Source organism: Petromyzon marinus, unplaced genomic scaffold (genome assembly GCF_048934315.1).
Source record: "Petromyzon marinus isolate PM22_M1 ecotype Great Lakes invasive population unplaced genomic scaffold, UKy_Petmar_22M1.pri1.0 PM_G_Scaffold_3, whole genome shotgun sequence".
NCBI classification, from domain to species: Eukaryota; Metazoa; Chordata; class Hyperoartia; order Petromyzontiformes; family Petromyzontidae; genus Petromyzon; species Petromyzon marinus.
In genome coordinates, this window is record NW_027422872.1 from 4,831,366 (window position 1) to 4,853,551 (window position 22,186).

Here is a 22,186-nt window from a genome sequence, read left to right on the forward strand (position 1 = left end):
GCAACTTACACTTATTAATTAGCCTTATTTCAGCAACTTACGCTTATTAAATAGGCTTCTTTCAGCAACTTAGGCTTATTAAATAGCCTTATTAAATAGGTTTATTTCAGCAACTTAGACTTATTAAATAGACCTTTTTAAATAGGCTTAGTTCAGAAACTTAGGCTTATTAAATCGGCTTATTTCAGCAACTTAGGCTCATTAAATAGCCTCATTAAATAGGCTCATTTCAGCAACTTAGGCTTATTAAATAGGCTTATTTCAGCAACTTAGACTTATTGAATAGCCTTATTTCAGCAACTTAGGCTTATTAAATAGGCTCATTTCAGCAACTTAGGCTTATTAAATAGCCTTATTTCAGCAACTTAGGCTTATTAAATAGGCTTATTTCAGCAACTTAGACTTATTAAATAGCGTTATTTCAGCAACTTACGCTTATTAAATAGGCTTATTTCAGCAACTTAGGCTTATTAAATAGCCTTATTAAATAGGCTTATTTCAGTAACTTGGGCTTATTAAATAGGCTTATTTCAGAAACTTACGCTGATTAAATAGGCTTATTTCAGCAACTTAGACTTATTAAGTAGCCTTATTTCAGCAACTTAGACTTATTAAGTAGCCTTATTTCAGCAACTTAGGCTTATTAAATAGGCTTATTTCAGCAACTTAGACTTATTAAATAGCCTTATTTCAGCAACTTAGGCTTATTAAATAGGCTCATTTCAGAAACTTAGGCGTATTAAATAGCCTTATTTCAGCAACTTAGACTTATTAAATAGGCTTATTTCAGCAACTTAGGCTTATTAAATAGGCTTATTCAGCAACTTAGGCTTATTAAATAGGCTTATTTCAGCAACTCAGGCTTATTAAATAGGCTTATTTCAGCAACTTACACTTATTAAATAGCCTTATTTCAGCAACTTATGCTTATTAAATAGGCTTCTTTCAGCAACTTAGGCTTATTAAATAGCCTTATTAAATAGGTTTATTTCAGCAACTTAGACTTATTAAATAGACCTTTTTAAATAGGCTTAGTTCAGAAACTTAGGCTTATTAAATCGGCTTATTTCAGCAACTTAGGCTCATTAAATAGCCTCATTAAATAGGCTCATTTCAGCAACTTAGGCTTATTAAATAGGCTTATTTCAGCAACTTAGACTTATTGAATAGCCTTATTTCAGCAACTTAGGCTTATTAAATAGGCTCATTTCAGCAACTTAGGCTTATTAAATAGCCTTATTTCAGCAACTTAGGCTTATTAAATAGGCTTATTTCAGCAACTTAGACTTATTAAATAGCGTTATTTCAGCAACTTACGCTTATTAAATAGGCTTATTTCAGCAACTTAGGCTTATTAAATAGCCTTATTAAATAGGCTTATTTCAGTAACTTGGGCTTATTAAATAGGCTTATTTCAGAAACTTACGCTGATTAAATAGGCTTATTTCAGCAACTTAGACTTATTAAGTAGCCTTATTTCAGCAACTTAGACTTATTAAGTAGCCTTATTTCAGCAACTTAGGCTTATTAAATAGGCTTATTTCAGCAACTTAGACTTATTAAATAGCCTTATTTCAGCAACTTAGGCTTATTAAATAGGCTCATTTCAGAAACTTAGGCGTATTAAATAGCCTTATTTCAGCAACTTAGACTTATTAAATAGGCTTATTTCAGCAACTTAGGCTTATTAAATAGGCTTATTCAGCAACTTAGGCTTATTAAATAGGCTTATTTCAGCAACTCAGGCTTATTAAATAGGCTTATTCTGCAACTTAGGCTTATTAAATAGGCTTATTAAATAGGCATATTAAATAGGCTTATAAAATAGACTCATTAAATAGGCTTTTTAAATAGGATAATTAAATAGGCTCAATAAATTGGCTTATTAAATAGGCTCAATAAATTGGCTTATTAAATAGGCTCATTAAATACTTATTAAATAGGCTTATTAAATAGACTCATTAAATAGACTTATTAAATAGGCTTATTAAATAGGCTTATTAAATAGGCTTATTAAATAGGTTCATTAAATAGACTTATTAAAAAGCCTCATTAAATAGGCTTATTTTAGCAACTTAGACTTATTGAATAGCTTTATTTCAGCAACTTAGGCTTATTAAATAGGCTCATTTCAGCAACTTAGGCTTATTAAATAGCCTTATTTCAGCAACTTAGACTTATTAAATTGGTTTATTCAGCAACTTAGGCTTATTAAATAGGCTTATTTCAGCAACTTAGACTTATTAAATAGGGCTATTAAATAGGCTTATTAAATAGACTTATTAAATAGGCTTATTAAAAAGGCTTATTAAATAGACTTAATAAATAGGCTCATTAAATACTTATTAAATAGGTTTATTAAATAGGCGTATTAAATAGGCTTATTAAATAGGCGTATTAAATAGGCTTATTAAATAGGTTTATTAAATGGACTTATTAAATAGCCTCATTAAATAGGCTTATTTTAGCAACTTAGGCTTATTAAATAGGTTTATTTCAGCAACTTAGACTTATTAAATAGACTTATTAAATAGGCTTATTTCAGCAACTTAGGCTTATTAAATAGGCTTATTTCAGCAACTTACGCTTATTAAATAGCCTTAGTAATCAGGTTTATTTCAGCAACTTGGGCGTATTAAATAGCATTTTTAAATAGGTTTATTTCAGCAACTTAGACTTATTAAATAGACCTTTTTAAATAGGCTTAGTTCAGAAACTTAGGCTTATTAAATCGGTTTTATTTCAGCAACTTAGGCACATTAAATAGCCTCATTAAATAGGCTTATTTCAGCAACTTAGGCTTATTAAATAGCCTTATTAAATAGGCTTATTTTAGCAACTTTGACTTATTAAATCGACTTATTAAATAGACATTTCAGCAACTTAGGCTCATTAAATAGGCTTATGAAATATGCTTATTTCTGCAACTTAGACTTATTAGATAGGCCTATTAAATAGGCTTATTTCAGCAACTTAGGCTTATTAAATAGGCTTATTTCAGCAACTTAGGCTTATTAAATAGGCTTATTTCAGCAACTTAGACTTATTAAATAGCCTTATTAAATAGGCTTATTTCAGCAACTTAGGCTTATTAAATAGGCTTATTTCAGCAATTTATGCTTATTAAATAGCCTTATTAAATAGGCTTATTTTAGCAACTTAGACTTATTAAATCGACTTATTAAATAGACATTTCAGCAACTTAGGCTCATTAAATAGGCTTATGAAATATGCTTATTTCTGCAACTTAGACTTATTAGATAGGCCTATTAAATAGGCTTATTTCAGCAACTTAGGCTTATTAAATAGGCTTATTTCAGCAACTTAGGCTTATTAAATAGGCTTATTTCAGCAACTTAGACTTATTAAATAGCCTTATTAAATAGGCTTATTTCAGCAACTTAGGCTTATTAAATAGGCTTATTTCAGCAATTTATGCTTATTAAATAGCCTTATTAAATAGGCTTATTTTAGCAACTTAGAATTATTAAATCGACTTATTAAATAGACATTTCAGCAACTTAAGCTTATTAAATAGGCTTATTTCAGCAACTTAGGCTTATTAAATAGGCTTATTTCAGCAACTTACACTTATTAAATAGCCTTATTTCAGCAACTTACGCTTATTAAATAGGCTTCTTTCAGCAACTTAGGCTTATTAAATAGCCTTATTAAATAGGTTTATTTCAGCAACTTAGACTTATTAAATAGACCTTTTTAAATAGGCTTAGTTCAGAAACTTAGGCTTATTAAATCGGCTTATTTCAGCAACTTAGGCTCATTAAATAGCCTCATTAAATAGGCTCATTTCAGCAACTTAGGCTTATTAAATAGGCTTATTTCAGCAACTTAGACTTATTGAATAGCCTTATTTCAGCAACTTAGGCTTATTAAATAGGCTCATTTCAGCAACTTAGGCTTATTAAATAGCCTTATTTCAGCAACTTAGACTTATTAAATAGCCTTATTTCAGCAACTTAGACTTATTAAATAGGCCTATTAAATAGGCTTATTAAATAGACTTATTAAATAGGCTTATTAAAAAGGCTTATTAAATAGACTTAATAAATAGGCTCATTAAATACTTATTAAATAGGTTTATTAAATAGGCGTATTAAATAGGCTTATTAAATAGGCTTATTAAATAGGCTTATTAAATAGGCTTATTAAATGGACTTATTAAATAGCCTCATCAAATAGGCTTATTTTAGCAACTTAGGCTTATTAAATAGGTTTATTTCAGCAACTTACGCTTATTAAATAGCCTTATTAATCAGGTTTATTTCAGCAACTTGGGCGTATTAAATAGCATTTTTAAATAGGTTTATTTCAGCAACTTAGACTTATTAAATATACCTTTTTAAATAGGCTTAGTTCAGAAACTTAGGCTTATTAAATGGGCTTATTTCAGCAACTTAGGCTCATTAAATTGCCTCATTAAATAGGCTTATTTCAGCAACTTAGGCTTATTAAATAGCCTTATTAAATAGGCTCATTTTAGCAACTTTGACTTATTAAATCGACTTATTAAATAGACATTTCAGCAACTTAGGCTCATTAAATAGGCTTATGAAATATGCTTATTTCTGCAACTTAGACTTATTAGATAGGCCTATTAAATAGGCTTATTTCAGCAACTTAGGCTTATTAAATAGGCTTATTTCAGCAAGTTAGGCTTATTAAATAGGCCTATTTCAGCAACTTAGACTTATTAAATAGCCTTATTTCAGCAACTTACGCTTATTAAATAGGCTTCTTTCAGCAACTTAGGCTTATTAAATAGCCTTATTAAATAGGCTTATTTCAGAAACTTGGGCTTATTAAATAGGCTTATTTTAGCAACTTATGCTGATTAAATAGGCTTATTTCAGCAACTTAGACTTATTAAATGGCCTTATTTCAGCAACTTAGACTTATTAAATAGGCTTATTTCAGCAACTTAGACTTATTAAATAGGCTTATTTCAGCAACTTAGACTTATTAAATAGCCTTATTTCAGCAACTTAGGCTTATTAAATAGGCTTATTTCAGCAACTTAGGCTTATTAAATAGCCTTATTTCAGCAACTTAGACTTATTAAATAAGCTTATTTCAGCAACTTAGGCTTATTAAATAGGCTTATTCAGCAACTTAGGCTTATTAAATAGGCTTATTAAATAGGCTTATTTTAGCAACTTAGGCTTTTTAAATAGGTTTATTTCAGCAACTTAGACGTATTAAATAGCCTTATTAAATAGGCTTATTTCAGCAACTTAGGCTTATTAAATAGGCTTATTTCAGCAATTTATGCTTATTAAATAGCCTTATTAAACAGGTTTATTTCAGCAACTTAGGCTTATTAAATTGCATTTTTAAATAGGTTTATTTCAGCAACTTAGACTTATTAAATATACCTTTTTAAATAGGCTTAGTTCAGAAACTTCGGCTTATTAAATAGGCTTATTTCAGCAACTTAGGCTCATTAAATAGACTTATTAAATAGGCTTATTTCAGCAACTTAGGCTTATTAAATAGCCTTATTAAATAGGCTTATTTTAGCAACTTAGACTTATTAAATAGGCTTATGAAATTTGCTTATTTCTGCAACTTAGACTTATTAGATAGGCCTATTAAATAGGCTAATTTCAGCAACTTAAGCTTATTAAATAGGCTTATTTCAGCAACTTAGGCTTATTAAATAGGCTTATTTCAGCAACTTAGACTTATTAAATAGCGTTATTTCAGCAACTTACGCTTATTAAATAGGCTTATTTCAGCAACTTAGGCTTATTAAATAGCCTTATTAAATAGGCTTATTTCAGTAACTTGGGCTTATTAAATAGGCTTATTTCAGAAACTTACGCTGATTAAATAGGCTTATTTCAGCAACTTAGACTTATTAAGTAGCCTTATTTCAGCAACTTAGACTTATTAAGTAGCCTTATTTCAGCAACTTAGGCTTATTAAATAGGCTTATTTCAGCAACTTAGACTTATTAAATAGCCTTATTTCAGCAACTTAGGCTTATTAAATAGGCTTATTTCAGAAACTTAGGCTTATTAAATAGCCTTATTTCAGCAACTTAGACTTATTAAATAGGCTTATTTCAGCAACTTAGGCTTATTAAATAGGCTTATTCTGCAACTTAGGCTTATTAAATAGGCTTATTAAATAGGCATATTAAATAGGCTTATAAAATAGACTCATTAAATAGGCTTTTTAAATAGGATAATTAAATAGGCTCAATAAATTGGCTTATTAAATAGGCTCAATAAATTGGCTTATTAAATAGGCTCATTAAATACTTATTAAATAGGCTTATTAAATAGACTTATTAAATAGACTTATTAAATAGGCTTATTAAATAGGCTTATTAAATAGGCTTATTAAATAGGTTCATTAAATAGACTTATTAAAACGCCTCATTAAATAGGCTTATTTTAGCAACTTAGACTTATTGAATAGCTTTATTTCAGCAACTTAGGCTTATTAAATAGGCTCATTTCAGCAACTTAGGCTTATTAAATAGCCTTATTTCAGCAACTTAGACTTATTAAATTGGTTTATTCAGCAACTTAGGCTTATTAAATAGGCTTATTTCAGCAACTTAGACTTATTAAATAGGGCTATTAAATAGGCTTATTAAATAGACTTATTAAATAGGCTTATTAAAAAGGCTTATTAAATAGACTTAATAAATAGGCTCATTAAATACTTATTAAATAGGTTTATTAAATAGGCGTATTAAATAGGCTTATTAAATAGGCGTATTAAATAGGCTTATTAAATAGGCTTATTAAATGGACTTATTAAATAGCCTCATTAAATAGGCTTATTTTAGCAACTTAGGCTTATTAAATAGGTTTATTTCAGCAACTTAGACTTATTAAATAGCCTTATTAAATAGGCTTATTTCAGCAACTTAGGCTTATTAAATAGGCTTATTTCAGCAACTTACGCTTATTAAATAGCCTTAGTAATCAGGTTTATTTCAGCAACTTGGGCGTATTAAATAGCATTTTTAAATAGGTTTATTTCAGCAACTTAGACTTATTAAATAGACCTTTTTAAATAGGCTTAGTTCAGAAACTTAGGCTTATTAAATCGGCTTATTTCAGCAACTTAGGCACATTAAATAGCCTCATTAAATAGGCTTATTTCAGCAACTTAGGCTTATTAAATAGCCTTATTAAATAGGCTTATTTTAGCAACTTTGACTTATTAAATCGACTTATTAAATAGACATTTCAGCAACTTAGGCTCATTAAATAGGCTTATGAAATATGCTTATTTCTGCAACTTAGACTTATTAGATAGGCCTATTAAATAGGCTTATTTCAGCAACTTAGGCTTATTAAATAGGCTTATTTCAGCAACTTAGGCTTATTAAATAGGCTTATTTCAGCAACTTAGACTTATTAAATAGCCTTATTAAATAGGCTTATTTCAGCAACTTAGGCTTATTAAATAGGCTTATTTCAGCAATTTATGCTTATTAAATAGCCTTATTAAATAGGCTTATTTTAGCAACTTAGACTTATTAAATCGACTTATTAAATAGACATTTCAGCAACTTAGGCTCATTAAATAGGCTTATGAAATATGCTTATTTCTGCAACTTAGACTTATTAGATAGGCCTATTAAATAGGCTTATTTCAGCAACTTAAGCTTATTAAATAGGCTTATTTCAGCAACTTAGGCTTATTAAATAGGCTTATTTCAGCAACTTACACTTATTAAATAGCCTTATTTCAGCAACTTACACTTATTAAATAGGCTTCTTTCAGCAACTTAGGCTTATTAAATAGCCTTATTAAATAGGCTTATTTCAGCAACTTGGGCTTATTAAATAGGCTTATTTTAGCAACTTTGACTTTTTAAATCGACTTATTAAATAGACATTTCAGCAACTTAGGCTCATTAAATAGGCTTATGAAATATGCTTATTTCTGCAACTTAGACTTATTAGATAGGCCTATTAAATAGGCTTATTTCAGCAACTTAGGCTTATTAAATAGGCTTATTTCAGCAACTTAGGCTTATTAAATAGCCTTATTTCAGCAACTTAGACTTATTAAATAGCCTTATTTCAGCAACTTAGGCTTATTAAATAGGCTTATTTCAGAAACTTAGGCTTATTAAATAGCCTTATTTCAGCAACTTAGACTTATTAAATAGGCTTATTTCAGCAACTTAGGCTTATTAAATAGGCTTATTCTGCAACTTAGGCTTATTAAATAGGCTTATTAAATAGGCATATTAAATAGGCTTATAAAATAGACTCATTAAATAGGCTTTTTAAATAGGATAATTAAATAGGCTCAATAAATTGGCTTATTAAATAGGCTCAATAAATTGGCTTATTAAATAGGCTCATTAAATACTTATTAAATAGGCTTATTAAATAGACTTATTAAATAGACTTATTAAATAGGCTTATTAAATAGGCTTATTAAATAGGCTTATTAAATAGGTTCATTAAATAGACTTATTAAAAAGCCTCATTAAATAGGCTTATTTTAGCAACTTAGACTTATTGAATAGCTTTATTTCAGCAACTTAGGCTTATTAAATAGGCTCATTTCAGCAACTTAGGCTTATTAAATAGCCTTATTTCAGCAACTTAGACTTATTAAATTGGTTTATTCAGCAACTTAGGCTTATTAAATAGGCTTATTTCAGCAACTTAGACTTATTAAATAGGGCTATTAAATAGGCTTATTAAATAGACTTATTAAATAGGCTTATTAAAAAGGCTTATTAAATAGACTTAATAAATAGGCTCATTAAATACTTATTAAATAGGTTTATTAAATAGGCGTATTAAATAGGCTTATTAAATAGGCGTATTAAATAGGCTTATTAAATAGGCTTCTTAAATGGACTTATTAAATAGCCTCATTAAATAGGCTTATTTTAGCAACTTAGGCTTATTAAATAGGTTTATTTCAGCAACTTAGACTTATTAAATAGCCTTATTAAATAGGCTTATTTCAGCAACTTAGGCTTATTAAATAGGCTTATTTCAGCAACTTACGCTTATTAAATAGCCTTAGTAATCAGGTTTATTTCAGCAACTTGGGCGTATTAAATAGCATTTTTAAATAGGTTTATTTCAGCAACTTAGACTTATTAAATAGACCTTTTTAAATAGGCTTAGTTCAGAAACTTAGGCTTATTAAATCGGCTTATTTCAGCAACTTAGGCACATTAAATAGCCTCATTAAATAGGCTTATTTCAGCAACTTAGGCTTATTAAATAGCCTTATTAAATAGGCTTATTTTAGCAACTTTGACTTATTAAATCGACTTATTAAATAGACATTTCAGCAACTTAGGCTCATTAAATAGGCTTATGAAATATGCTTATTTCTGCAACTTAGACTTATTAGATAGGCCTATTAAATAGGCTTATTTCAGCAACTTAGGCTTATTAAATAGGCTTATTTCAGCAACTTAGGCTTATTAAATAGGCTTATTTCAGCAACTTAGACTTATTAAATAGCCTTATTAAATAGGCTTATTTCAGCAACTTAGGCTTATTAAATAGGCTTATTTCAGCAATTTATGCTTATTAAATAGCCTTATTAAATAGGCTTATTTTAGCAACTTAGACTTATTAAATCGACTTATTAAATAGACATTTCAGCAACTTAGGCTCATTAAATAGGCTTATGAAATATGCTTATTTCTGCAACTTAGACTTATTAGATAGGCCTATTAAATAGGCTTATTTCAGCAACTTAAGCTTATTAAATAGGCTTATTTCAGCAACTTAGGCTTATTAAATAGGCTTATTTCAGCAACTTACACTTATTAAATAGCCTTATTTCAGCAACTTACACTTATTAAATAGGCTTCTTTCAGCAACTTAGGCTTATTAAATAGCCTTATTAAATAGGCTTATTTCAGCAACTTGGGCTTATTAAATAGGCTTATTTTAGCAACTTTGACTTTTTAAATCGACTTATTAAATAGACATTTCAGCAACTTAGGCTCATTAAATAGGCTTATGAAATATGCTTATTTCTGCAACTTAGACTTATTAGATAGGCCTATTAAATAGGCTTATTTCAGCAACTTAGGCTTATTAAATAGGCTTATTTCAGCAACTTAGGCTTATTAAATAGCCTTATTTCAGCAACTTAGACTTATTAAATAGCCTTATTTCAGCAACTTAGGCTTATTAAATAGGCTTATTTCAGAAACTTAGGCTTATTAAATAGCCTTATTTCAGCAACTTAGACTTATTAAATAGGCTTATTTCAGCAACTTAGGCTTATTAAATAGGCTTATTCTGCAACTTAGGCTTATTAAATAGGCTTATTAAATAGGCATATTAAATAGGCTTATAAAATAGACTCATTAAATAGGCTTTTTAAATAGGATAATTAAATAGGCTCAATAAATTGGCTTATTAAATAGGCTCAATAAATTGGCTTATTAAATAGGCTCATTAAATACTTATTAAATAGGCTTATTAAATAGACTTATTAAATAGACTTATTAAATAGGCTTATTAAATAGGCTTATTAAATAGGCTTATTAAATAGGTTCATTAAATAGACTTATTAAAACGCCTCATTAAATAGGCTTATTTTAGCAACTTAGACTTATTGAATAGCTTTATTTCAGCAACTTAGGCTTATTAAATAGGCTCATTTCAGCAACTTAGGCTTATTAAATAGCCTTATTTCAGCAACTTAGACTTATTAAATTGGTTTATTCAGCAACTTAGGCTTATTAAATAGGCTTATTTCAGCAACTTAGACTTATTAAATAGGGCTATTAAATAGGCTTATTAAATAGACTTATTAAATAGGCTTATTAAAAAGGCTTATTAAATAGACTTAATAAATAGGCTCATTAAATACTTATTAAATAGGTTTATTAAATAGGCGTATTAAATAGGCTTATTAAATAGGCGTATTAAATAGGCTTATTAAATAGGCTTATTAAATGGACTTATTAAATAGCCTCATTAAATAGGCTTATTTTAGCAACTTAGGCTTATTAAATAGGTTTATTTCAGCAACTTAGACTTATTAAATAGCCTTATTAAATAGGCTTATTTCAGCAACTTAGGCTTATTAAATAGGCTTATTTCAGCAACTTACGCTTATTAAATAGCCTTAGTAATCAGGTTTATTTCAGCAACTTGGGCGTATTAAATAGCATTTTTAAATAGGTTTATTTCAGCAACTTAGACTTATTAAATAGACCTTTTTAAATAGGCTTAGTTCAGAAACTTAGGCTTATTAAATCGGCTTATTTCAGCAACTTAGGCACATTAAATAGCCTCATTAAATAGGCTTATTTCAGCAACTTAGGCTTATTAAATAGCCTTATTAAATAGGCTTATTTTAGCAACTTTGACTTATTAAATCGACTTATTAAATAGACATTTCAGCAACTTAGGCTCATTAAATAGGCTTATGAAATATGCTTATTTCTGCAACTTAGACTTATTAGATAGGCCTATTAAATAGGCTTATTTCAGCAACTTAGGCTTATTAAATAGGCTTATTTCAGCAACTTAGGCTTATTAAATAGGCTTATTTCAGCAACTTAGACTTATTAAATAGCCTTATTAAATAGGCTTATTTCAGCAACTTAGGCTTATTAAATAGGCTTATTTCAGCAATTTATGCTTATTAAATAGCCTTATTAAATAGGCTTATTTTAGCAACTTAGACTTATTAAATCGACTTATTAAATAGACATTTCAGCAACTTAGGCTCATTAAATAGGCTTATGAAATATGCTTATTTCTGCAACTTAGACTTATTAGATAGGCCTATTAAATAGGCTTATTTCAGCAACTTAAGCTTATTAAATAGGCTTATTTCAGCAACTTAGGCTTATTAAATAGGCTTATTTCAGCAACTTACACTTATTAAATAGCCTTATTTCAGCAACTTACGCTTATTAAATAGGCTTCTTTCAGCAACTTAGGCTTATTAAATAGCCTTATTAAATAGGCTTATTTCAGCAACTTGGGCTTATTAAATAGGCTTATTTTAGCAACTTTGACTTTTTAAATCGACTTATTAAATAGACATTTCAGCAACTTAGGCTCATTAAATAGGCTTATGAAATATGCTTATTTCTGCAACTTAGACTTATTAGATAGGCCTATTAAATAGGCTTATTTCAGCAACTTAGGCTTATTAAATAGGCTTATTTCAGCAACTTAGGCTTATTAAATAGCCTTATTTCAGCAACTTAGACTTATTAAATAGCCTTATTTCAGCAACTTAGGCTTATTAAATAGGCTTATTTCAGAAACTTAGGCTTATTAAATAGCCTTATTTCAGCAACTTAGACTTATTAAATAGGCTTATTTCAGCAACTTAGACTTATTAAATAGGCTTATTCTGCAACTTAGGCTTATTAAATAGGCTTATTAAATAGGCATATTAAATAGGCTTATAAAATAGACTCATTAAATAGGCTTTTTAAATAGGATAATTAAATAGGCTCAATAAATTGGCTTATTAAATAGGCTCAATAAATTGGCTTATTAAATAGGCTCATTAAATACTTATTAAATAGGCTTATTAAATAGACTTATTAAATAGACTTATTAAATAGGCTTATTAAATAGGCTTATTAAATAGGCTTATTAAATAGGTTCATTAAATAGACTTATTAAAACGCCTCATTAAATAGGCTTATTTTAGCAACTTAGACTTATTGAATAGCTTTATTTCAGCAACTTAGGCTTATTAAATAGGCTCATTTCAGCAACTTAGGCTTATTAAATAGCCTTATTTCAGCAACTTAGACTTATTAAATTGGTTTATTCAGCAACTTAGGCTTATTAAATAGGCTTATTTCAGCAACTTAGACTTATTAAATAGGGCTATTAAATAGGCTTATTAAATAGACTTATTAAATAGGCTTATTAAAAAGGCTTATTAAATAGACTTAATAAATAGGCTCATTAAATACTTATTAAATAGGTTTATTAAATAGGCGTATTAAATAGGCTTATTAAATAGGCGTATTAAATAGGCTTATTAAATAGGCTTATTAAATGGACTTATTAAATAGCCTCATTAAATAGGCTTATTTTAGCAACTTAGGCTTATTAAATAGGTTTATTTCAGCAACTTAGACTTATTAAATAGCCTTATTAAATAGGCTTATTTCAGCAACTTAGGTTTATTAAATAGGCTTATTTCAGCAACTTACGCTTATTAAATAGCCTTAGTAATCAGGTTTATTTCAGCAACTTGGGCGTATTAAATAGCATTTTTAAATAGGTTTATTTCAGCAACTTAGACTTATTAAATAGACCTTTTTAAATAGGCTTAGTTCAGAAACTTAGGCTTATTAAATCGGCTTATTTCAGCAACTTAGGCACATTAAATAGCCTCATTAAATAGGCTTATTTCAGCAACTTAGGCTTATTAAATAGCCTTATTAAATAGGCTTATTTTAGCAACTTTGACTTATTAAATCGACTTATTAAATAGACATTTCAGCAACTTAGGCTCATTAAATAGGCTTATGAAATATGCTTATTTATGCAACTTAGACTTATTAGATAGGCCTATTAAATAGGCTTATTTCAGCAACTTAGGCTTATTAAATAGGCTTATTTCAGCAACTTAGGCTTATTAAATAGGCTTATTTCAGCAACTTAGACTTATTAAATAGCCTTATTAAATAGGCTTATTTCAGCAACTTAGGCTTATTAAATAGGCTTATTTCAGCAATTTATGCTTATTAAATAGCCTTATTAAATAGGCTTATTTTAGCAACTTAGACTTATTAAATCGACTTATTAAATAGACATTTCAGCAACTTAGGCTCATTAAATAGGCTTATGAAATATGCTTATTTCTGCAACTTAGACTTATTAGATAGGCCTATTAAATAGGCTTATTTCAGCAACTTAAGCTTATTAAATAGGCTTATTTCAGCAACTTAGGCTTATTAAATAGGCTTATTTCAGCAACTTACACTTATTAAATAGCCTTATTTCAGCAACTTACGCTTATTAAATAGGCTTCTTTCAGCAACTTAGGCTTATTAAATAGCCTTATTAAATAGGCTTATTTCAGCAACTTGGGCTTATTAAATAGGCTTATTTTAGCAACTTTGACTTTTTAAATAGGCCTATTTCAGCAACTTAGACTTATTAAATAGCCTTATTTCAGCAACTTACGCTTATTAAATAGGCTTCTTTCAGCAACTTAGGCTTATTAAATAGCCTCATTAAATAGGCTTATTTCAGCAACTTGGGCTTATTAAATAGGCTTATTTTAGCAACTTACGCTGAATAAATAGGCATATTTCAGCAACTTAGACTTATTAAAAAGCCTTATTTCAGCAACTTAGACTTATTAAAAAGCCTTATTTCAGCAACTTAGACTTATTAAATAGGCTTATTTCAGCAACTTAGACATATTAAATAGCCTTATTTCAGCAACATAGGCTTATTAAATAGGCTTATTTCAGCAACTTAGGCTTATTAAATAGCCTTATTTCAGCAACTTAGACTTATTAAATAGGCTTATTTCAGCAACTTAGGCTTATTAAATAGGCTTATTTCAGCAACTTAGGCTTATTAAATAGGCTTATTCAGCAACTTAGGCTTATTAAATAGGCTTATTAAATAGGCTTATTTTAGCAACTTAGGCTTTTTAAATAGGTTTGTTTCAGCAACTTAGACGTATTACATAGCCTTATTAAATAGGCTTATTTCAGCAACTTAGGCTTATTAAATAGCCTTATTAAATAGGCTTATTTCAGCAACTTAGGCTTATTAAATAGCCTTATTAAATAGGCTTATTTTAGCAACTTAGACTTATTAAATCGACTTATTAAATAGACATTTCAGCAACTTAGGCTCATTAAATAGGCTTATGAAATTTGCTTATTTCTGCAACTTAGACTTATTAGATAGGCCTATTAAATAGGCTTATTTCAGCAACTTAAGCTTATTAAATAGGCTTATTTCAGCAACTTAGGCTTATTAAATAGGCTTATTTCAGCAACTTAGACTTATTAAATAGCGTTATTTCAGCAACTTACGCTTATTAAATAGACTTATTTCAGCAACTTAGGCTTATTAAATAGCCTTATTAAATAGGCTTATTTCAGCAACTTGGGCTTATTAAATAGGCTTATTTCAGAAACTTAGACTTATTAAGTAGCCTTATTTCAGCAACTTAGACTTGTTAAATAGGCTTATTTCAGCAACTTATGCTTATTAAATATACTTATTTCAGCAACTTAGGCTTATTAAATAGGTTTATTTCAGCAACTTAGACTTATTAAATAGCCTTATTTCAGCAACTTAGGCTTATTAAATAGGCTTATTTCAGAAACATAGGCTTATTAAATAGCCTTATTTCAGCAACTTAGACTTATTAAATAGGCTTATTTCAGCAACTTAGGCTTATTAAATAGGCTTATTCAGCAACTTAGGCTTATTAAATAGGCTTATTTCAGCAACTCAGGCTTATTAAATAGGCTTATTCTGCAACTTAGGCTTATTAAATAGGCTTATTAAATAGGCATATTAAATAGGCTTATAAAATAGACTCATTAAATAGGCTTTTTAAATAGGATAATTAAATAGGCTCAATAAATTGGCTTATTAAATAGGCTCAATAAATTGGCTTATTAAATAGGCTCATTAAATATTTATTAAATAGGCTTATTAAATAGACTTATTAAATAGACTTATTAAATAGGCTCATTAAATAGGCTTATTAAATAGGCTTATTAAATAGGTTCATTAAATAGACTTATTAAATAGCCTCATTAAATAGGCTTATTTTAGCAACTTAGACTTATTGAATAGCTTTATTTCAGCAACTTAGGCTTATTAAATAGGCTCATTTCAGCAACTTAGGCTTATTAAATAGCCTTATTTCAGCAACTTAGAATTATTAAATTGGTTTATTCAGCAACTTAGGCTTATTAAATAGGCTTATTTCAGCAACTTAGACTTATTAAATAGCCTTATTAAATAGGCTTATTTCAGCAACTTAGGCTTATTAAATAGGCTTATTTCAGCAACTTACGCTTATTAAATAGCCTTAGTAATCAGGTTTATTTCAGCAACTTGGGCGTATTAAATAGCATTTTTAAATAGGTTTATTTCAGCAACTTAGACTTATTAAATAGACCTTTTTAAATAGGCTTAGTTCAGAAACTTAGGCTTATTAAATCGGCTTATTTCAGCAACTTAGGCACATTAAATAGCCTCATTAAATAGGCTTATTTCAGCAACTTAGGCTTATTAAATAGCCTTATTAAATAGGCTTATTTTAGCAACTTTGACTTATTAAATCGACTTATTAAATAGACATTTCAGCAACTTAGGCTCATTAAATAGGCTTATGAAATATGCTTATTTCTGCAACTTAGACTTATTAGATAGGCCTATTAAATAGGCTTATTTCAGCAACTTAGGCTTATTAAATAGGCTTATTTCAGCAACTTAGGCTTATTAAATAGGCTTATTTCAGCAACTTAGACTTATTAAATAGCCTTATTAAATAGGCTTATTTCAGCAACTTAGGCTTATTAAATAGGCTTATTTCAGCAATTTATGCTTATTAAATAGTCTTATTAAATATGCTTATTTTAGCAACTTAGACTTATTAAATCGACTTATTAAATAGACATTTCAGCAACTTAGGCTCATTAAATAGGCTTATGAAATTTGCTTTTTTCTGCAACTTAGACTTATTAGATAGGCCTATTAAATAGGCTTATTTCAGCAACTTAAGCTTATTAAATAGGCTTATTTCAGCAACTTACGCTTATTAAATAGGCTTATTTCAGCAACTTAGACTTATTAAATAGCGTTATTTCAGCAACTTACGCTTATTGAATAGGCTTATTTCAGCAACTTAGGCATATTAAATAGCCTTATTAAATAGGCTTATTTCAGCAACTTGGGCTGATTTAATAGGCTTATTTCAGCAACTTACGCTGATTAAATAGGCTTATTTCAGCAACTTAGACTTATTAAGTAGCCTTATTTCAGCAACTTAGACTTGTTAAATAGGCTTATTTCAGCAACTTATGCTTATTAAATATACTTATTTCAGCAACTTAGGCTTATTAAATAGGCTTATTTCAGCAACTTAATCTTATTAAATAGCCTTATTTCAGCAACTTAGGCTTATTAAATAGGCTTATTTCAGAAACTTAGGCTTATTAAATAGCCTTATTTCAGCAACTTAGACTTATTAAATAGGCTTATTTCAGCAACTTAGGCTTATTAAATAGGCTTATTCAGCAACTTAGGCTTATTAAATAGGCTTATTTCAGCAACTCAGGCTTATTAAATAGGCTTATTCTGCAACTTAGGCTTATTAAATAGGCTTATTTAATAGGCATATTAAATAGGCTTATAAAATAGACTCATTAAATAGGATTATTAAATAGGATAATTAAATAGGCTCAATAAATTGGCTTATTAAATAGTCTCAATAAATTGGCTTATTAAATAGGCTCATTAAATACTTATTAAATAGGCTTATTAAATAGACTTATTAAATAGACTTATTAAATAGGCTTATTAAATAGGCTTATTAAATAGGCTTATTAAATAGGTTTATTAAATAGACGTATTAAATAGCCTCATTAAATAGGCTTATTTTAGCAACTTAGACTTATTGAATAGCTTTATTTCAGCAACTTAGGCTTATTAAATAGGCTTATTTCAGCAACTTAGACTTATTAAATAGGGCTATTAAATAGGCTTATTAAATAGACTTATTAAATAGGCTTATTAAAAAGGCTTATTAAATAGACTTAATAAATAGGCTCATTAAATACTTATTAAATAGGTTTATTAAATAGGCGTATTAAATAGGCTTATTAAATAGGTGTATTAAATAGGCTTATTAAATAGGCTTATTAAATGGACTTATTAAATAGCCTCATTAAATAGGCTTATTTTAGCAACTTAGGCTTATTAAATAGGTTTATTTCAGCAACTTAGACTTATTAAATAGCCTTATTAAATAGGCTTATTTCAGCAACTTAGGCTTATTAAATAGGCTTATTTCAGCAACTTACGCTTATTAAATAGCCTTAGTAATCAGGTTTATTTCAGCAACTTGGGCGTATTAAATAGCATTTTTAAATAGGTTTATTTCAGCAACTTAGACTTATTAAATAGACCTTTTTAAATAGGCTTAGTTCAGAAACTTAGGCTTATTCAATCGGCTTATTTCAGCAACTTAGGCTCATTAAATAGCCTCATTAAATAGGCTTATTTCAGCAACTTAGGCTTGTTAAATAGCCTTATTAAATAGGCTTATTTTAGCAACTTTGACTTATTAAATCGACTTATTAAATAGACATTTCAGCAACTTAGGCTCATTAAATAGGCTTATGAAATATGCTTTTTTCTGCAACTTAGACTTATTAGATAGGCCTATTAAATAGGCTTATTTCAGCAACTTAGGCTTATTAAATAGGCTTATTTCAGCAACTTAGGCTTATTAAATAGGCTTATTTCAGCAACTTACACTTATTAAATAGCCTTATTTCAGCAACTTACGCTTATTAAATAGGCTTCTTTCAGCAACTTAGGCTTATTAAATAGCCTTATTAAATAGGCTTATTTCAGCAACTTGGGCTTATTAAATAGGCTTATTTTAGCAACTTTGACTTATTAAATCGACTTATTAAATAGACATTTCAGCAACTTAGGCTCATTAAATAGGCTTATGAAATATGCTTATTTCTGCAACTTAGACTTATTAGATAGGCCTATTAAATAGGCTTATTTCAGCAACTTAGGCTTATTAAATAGGCTTATTTCAACAACTTAGGCTTATTAAATAGGCCTATTTCAGCAACTTAGACTTATTAAATAGCCTTATTTCAGCAACTTACGCTTATTAAATAGGCTTCTTTCAGCAACTTAGGCTTATTAAATAGCCTCATTAAATAGGCTTATTTCAGCAACTTGGGCTTATTAAATAGGCTTATTTTAGCAACTTACGCTGATTAAATAGGCTTATTTCAGCAACTTAGACTTATTAAATAGCCTTATTTCAGCAACTTAGACTTATTAAATAGGCTTATTTCAGCAACTTAGACTTATTAAATAGGCTTATTTCAGCAACTTAGACTTATTAAATAGCCTTATTTCAGCAACATAGGCTTATTAAATAGGCTTATTTCAGCAACTTAGGCTTATTAAATAGCCTTATTTCAGCAACTTAGACTTATTAAATAGGCTTATTTCAGCAACTTAGGCTTATTAAATAGGCTTATTCAGCAACTTAGTCTTATTAAATAGGCTTATTTTAGCAACTTAGGCTTTTTAAATAGGTTTATTTCAGCAACTTACGCTTATTAAATAGGCTTATTTCAGCAATTTATGCTTATTAAATAGCCTTATTAAACAGGTTTATTTCAGCAACTTAGGCTTATTAAATAGCATTTTTAAATAGGTTTATTTCAGCAACTTAGACTTATTAAATATACCTTTTTAAATAGGCTTAGTTCAGAAACTTCGGCTTATTAAATAGGCTTATTTCAGCAACTTAGGCTTATTAAATAGCCTTATTAAATAGGCTTATTTTAGCAACTTAGACTTATTAAATCGACTTATTAAATAGACATTTCAGCAACTTAGGCTCATTAAATAGGCTTATGAAATATGCTTATTTCTGCAACTTAGACTTATTAGATAGGCCTATTAAATAGGCTTATTTCAGCAACTTAGGCTTATTAAATAGGCTTATTTCAGCAACTTGGGCTTATTAAATAGGCTTATTTTAGCAACTTACGCTGATTAAATAGGCTTATTTCAGCAACTTAGACTTATTAAATAGCCTTATTTCAGCAACTTAGACTTATTAAATAGGCTTATTTCAGCAACTTAGACTTATTAAATAGGCTTATTTCAGCAACTTAGACTTATTAAATAGCCTTATTTCAGCAACATAGGCTTATTAAATAGGCTTATTTCAGCAACTTAGGCTTATTAAATAGCCTTATTTCAGCAACTTAGACTTATTAAATAGGCTTATTTCAGCAACTTAGGCTTATTAAATAGGCTTATTCAGCAACTTAGGCGTATTAAATAGGCTTATTAAATAGGATTATTTTAGCAACTTAGACTTATTAAATAGCCTTATTTCAGCAACATAGGCTTATTAAATAGGCTTATTTCAGCAACTTAGGCTTATTAAATAGCCTTATTTCAGCAACTTAGACTTATTAAATAGGCTTATTCAGCAACTTAGGCTTATTAAATAGGCTTTTTAAATAGGTTTATTTCAGCAACTTAGGCTTATTAAATAGGCTTATTTCAGCAATTTATGCTTATTAAATAGCCTTATTAAACAGGTTTATTTCAGCAACTTAGGCTTATTAAATAGCATTTTTAAATAGGTTTATTTCAGCAACTTAGACTTATTAAATATACCTTTTTAAATAGGCTTAGTTCAGAAACTTCGGCTTATTAAATAGGCTTATTTCAGCAACTTAGGCTTATTAAATAGCCTTATTAAATACGCTTATTTTAGCAACTTAGACTTATTAAATCGACTTATTAAATAGACATTTCAGCAACTTAGGCTCATTAAATAGGCTTATGAAATTTGCTTATTTCTGCAACTTAGACTTATTAGATAGGCCTATTAAATAGGCTTATTTCAGCAACTTAGGCTTATTAAATAGGCTTATTTCAGCAACTTAGGCTTATTAAATAGGCTTATTTCAGCAACTTAGACTTATTAAATAGCCTTATTTCAGCAACTTACGCTTATTAAATAGGCTTATTTCAGCAACCTAGGCTTATTAAATAGCCTTATTAAATAGGCTTATTTCAGCAACTTGGGCTTATTAAATAGGCTTATTTCAGCAACTTACGCTGATTAAATAGGCTTATTTCAGCAACTTAGACTTATTAAATAGCCTTATTTCAGCAACTTAGACTTAAATTTTGATTTAAAGCTTTCGTGACTGCAGTAATTCATATTCTTAGTTTTTTCGGTAAAGTCACGTTGAAGAGAAACAACAAAATAACAAAATATATATAAAACAATAAAAAATTCTCACGACGTTTCGACCATAACTCAAACGGTATATTATTAATGATATAATTGCCCAAGTAGACGTTGCTCTCAGGGGCCTGGGTCACATCGCTGCAGACGTAGCAAGATCTGAAATCGCTGCAACCCTCAAAAACGCTAAGATGCCAGCTAGCAACCTCAGCAAAAATGAGCGTTTTGAATTATATAAATTAAAAAAGAGGAATGATATTGTAGTTCTCTCAGCTGACAAAGGCAATGCTACTGTTATCATGGATAAAATAGAATACAACAACAAAATTAAAGAATTACTCGACGATGGTAGTTATACAAAAATAAAAAGAGATCCCACCAACAGCCTCGTCACACAAACCAACAAAATAATTTCTGATTCAACCGCATTAATTGATCAATCTAAACAGTTTTCATTGAAACCTTCTGCTGCCAGGCCACCAAGATTATACGGCTTACCAAAAATACATAAAGTTGATACACCTCTTCGTCCCATAGTCTCTACTATCAGCTCCCCCACCTACAAACTAGCTCGTTTTTTTTCTGAAATCCTGCGTCCTTTCACTGGAAAGACCACCTCTGCGGTACAAAATTCTACTCACCTGGTATCAACAATCAAGGGTATTTCCCTGTCCCCAGACGACCTGCTTGTCAGTTTTGATGTAGTTTCCTTATTCACCAAGGTTCCTGTACCTGACACCATTGCAATCATTGAAGACTTGGTTCATCAAGGACTAAACACTGAGGTACCCCCCCTGGTGAGACACTGTTTAACCAATACATACTTCACTTGGAATGGAACTTTCTACAAACAAACTGAGGGCACCCCAATGGGCTCCCCCCTTTCTCCAGTTATAGCTAACATTTTCATGGAGAAATTTGAGACTGACGCCATCCAGACTGCCACTCTGCGCCCAACCTTATGGAAGAGGTACGTGGATGACACTTTTGTCATCTGGCCACATGGCCGGCCTGCTCTAGACCAATTCTTCGACCACATCAATTCCATACACCCAGCCATCAGATTTACCATGGAAGTCGAAATAGATGGCAAGATACCTTTTTTGGATGTCCTAATTAAAAAGAGACCTGATGGTTCAATGAGCCACTCTGTATACAGGAAAGCTACCCATACGGATGCTTATCTGAAACCGCATTCCCACCA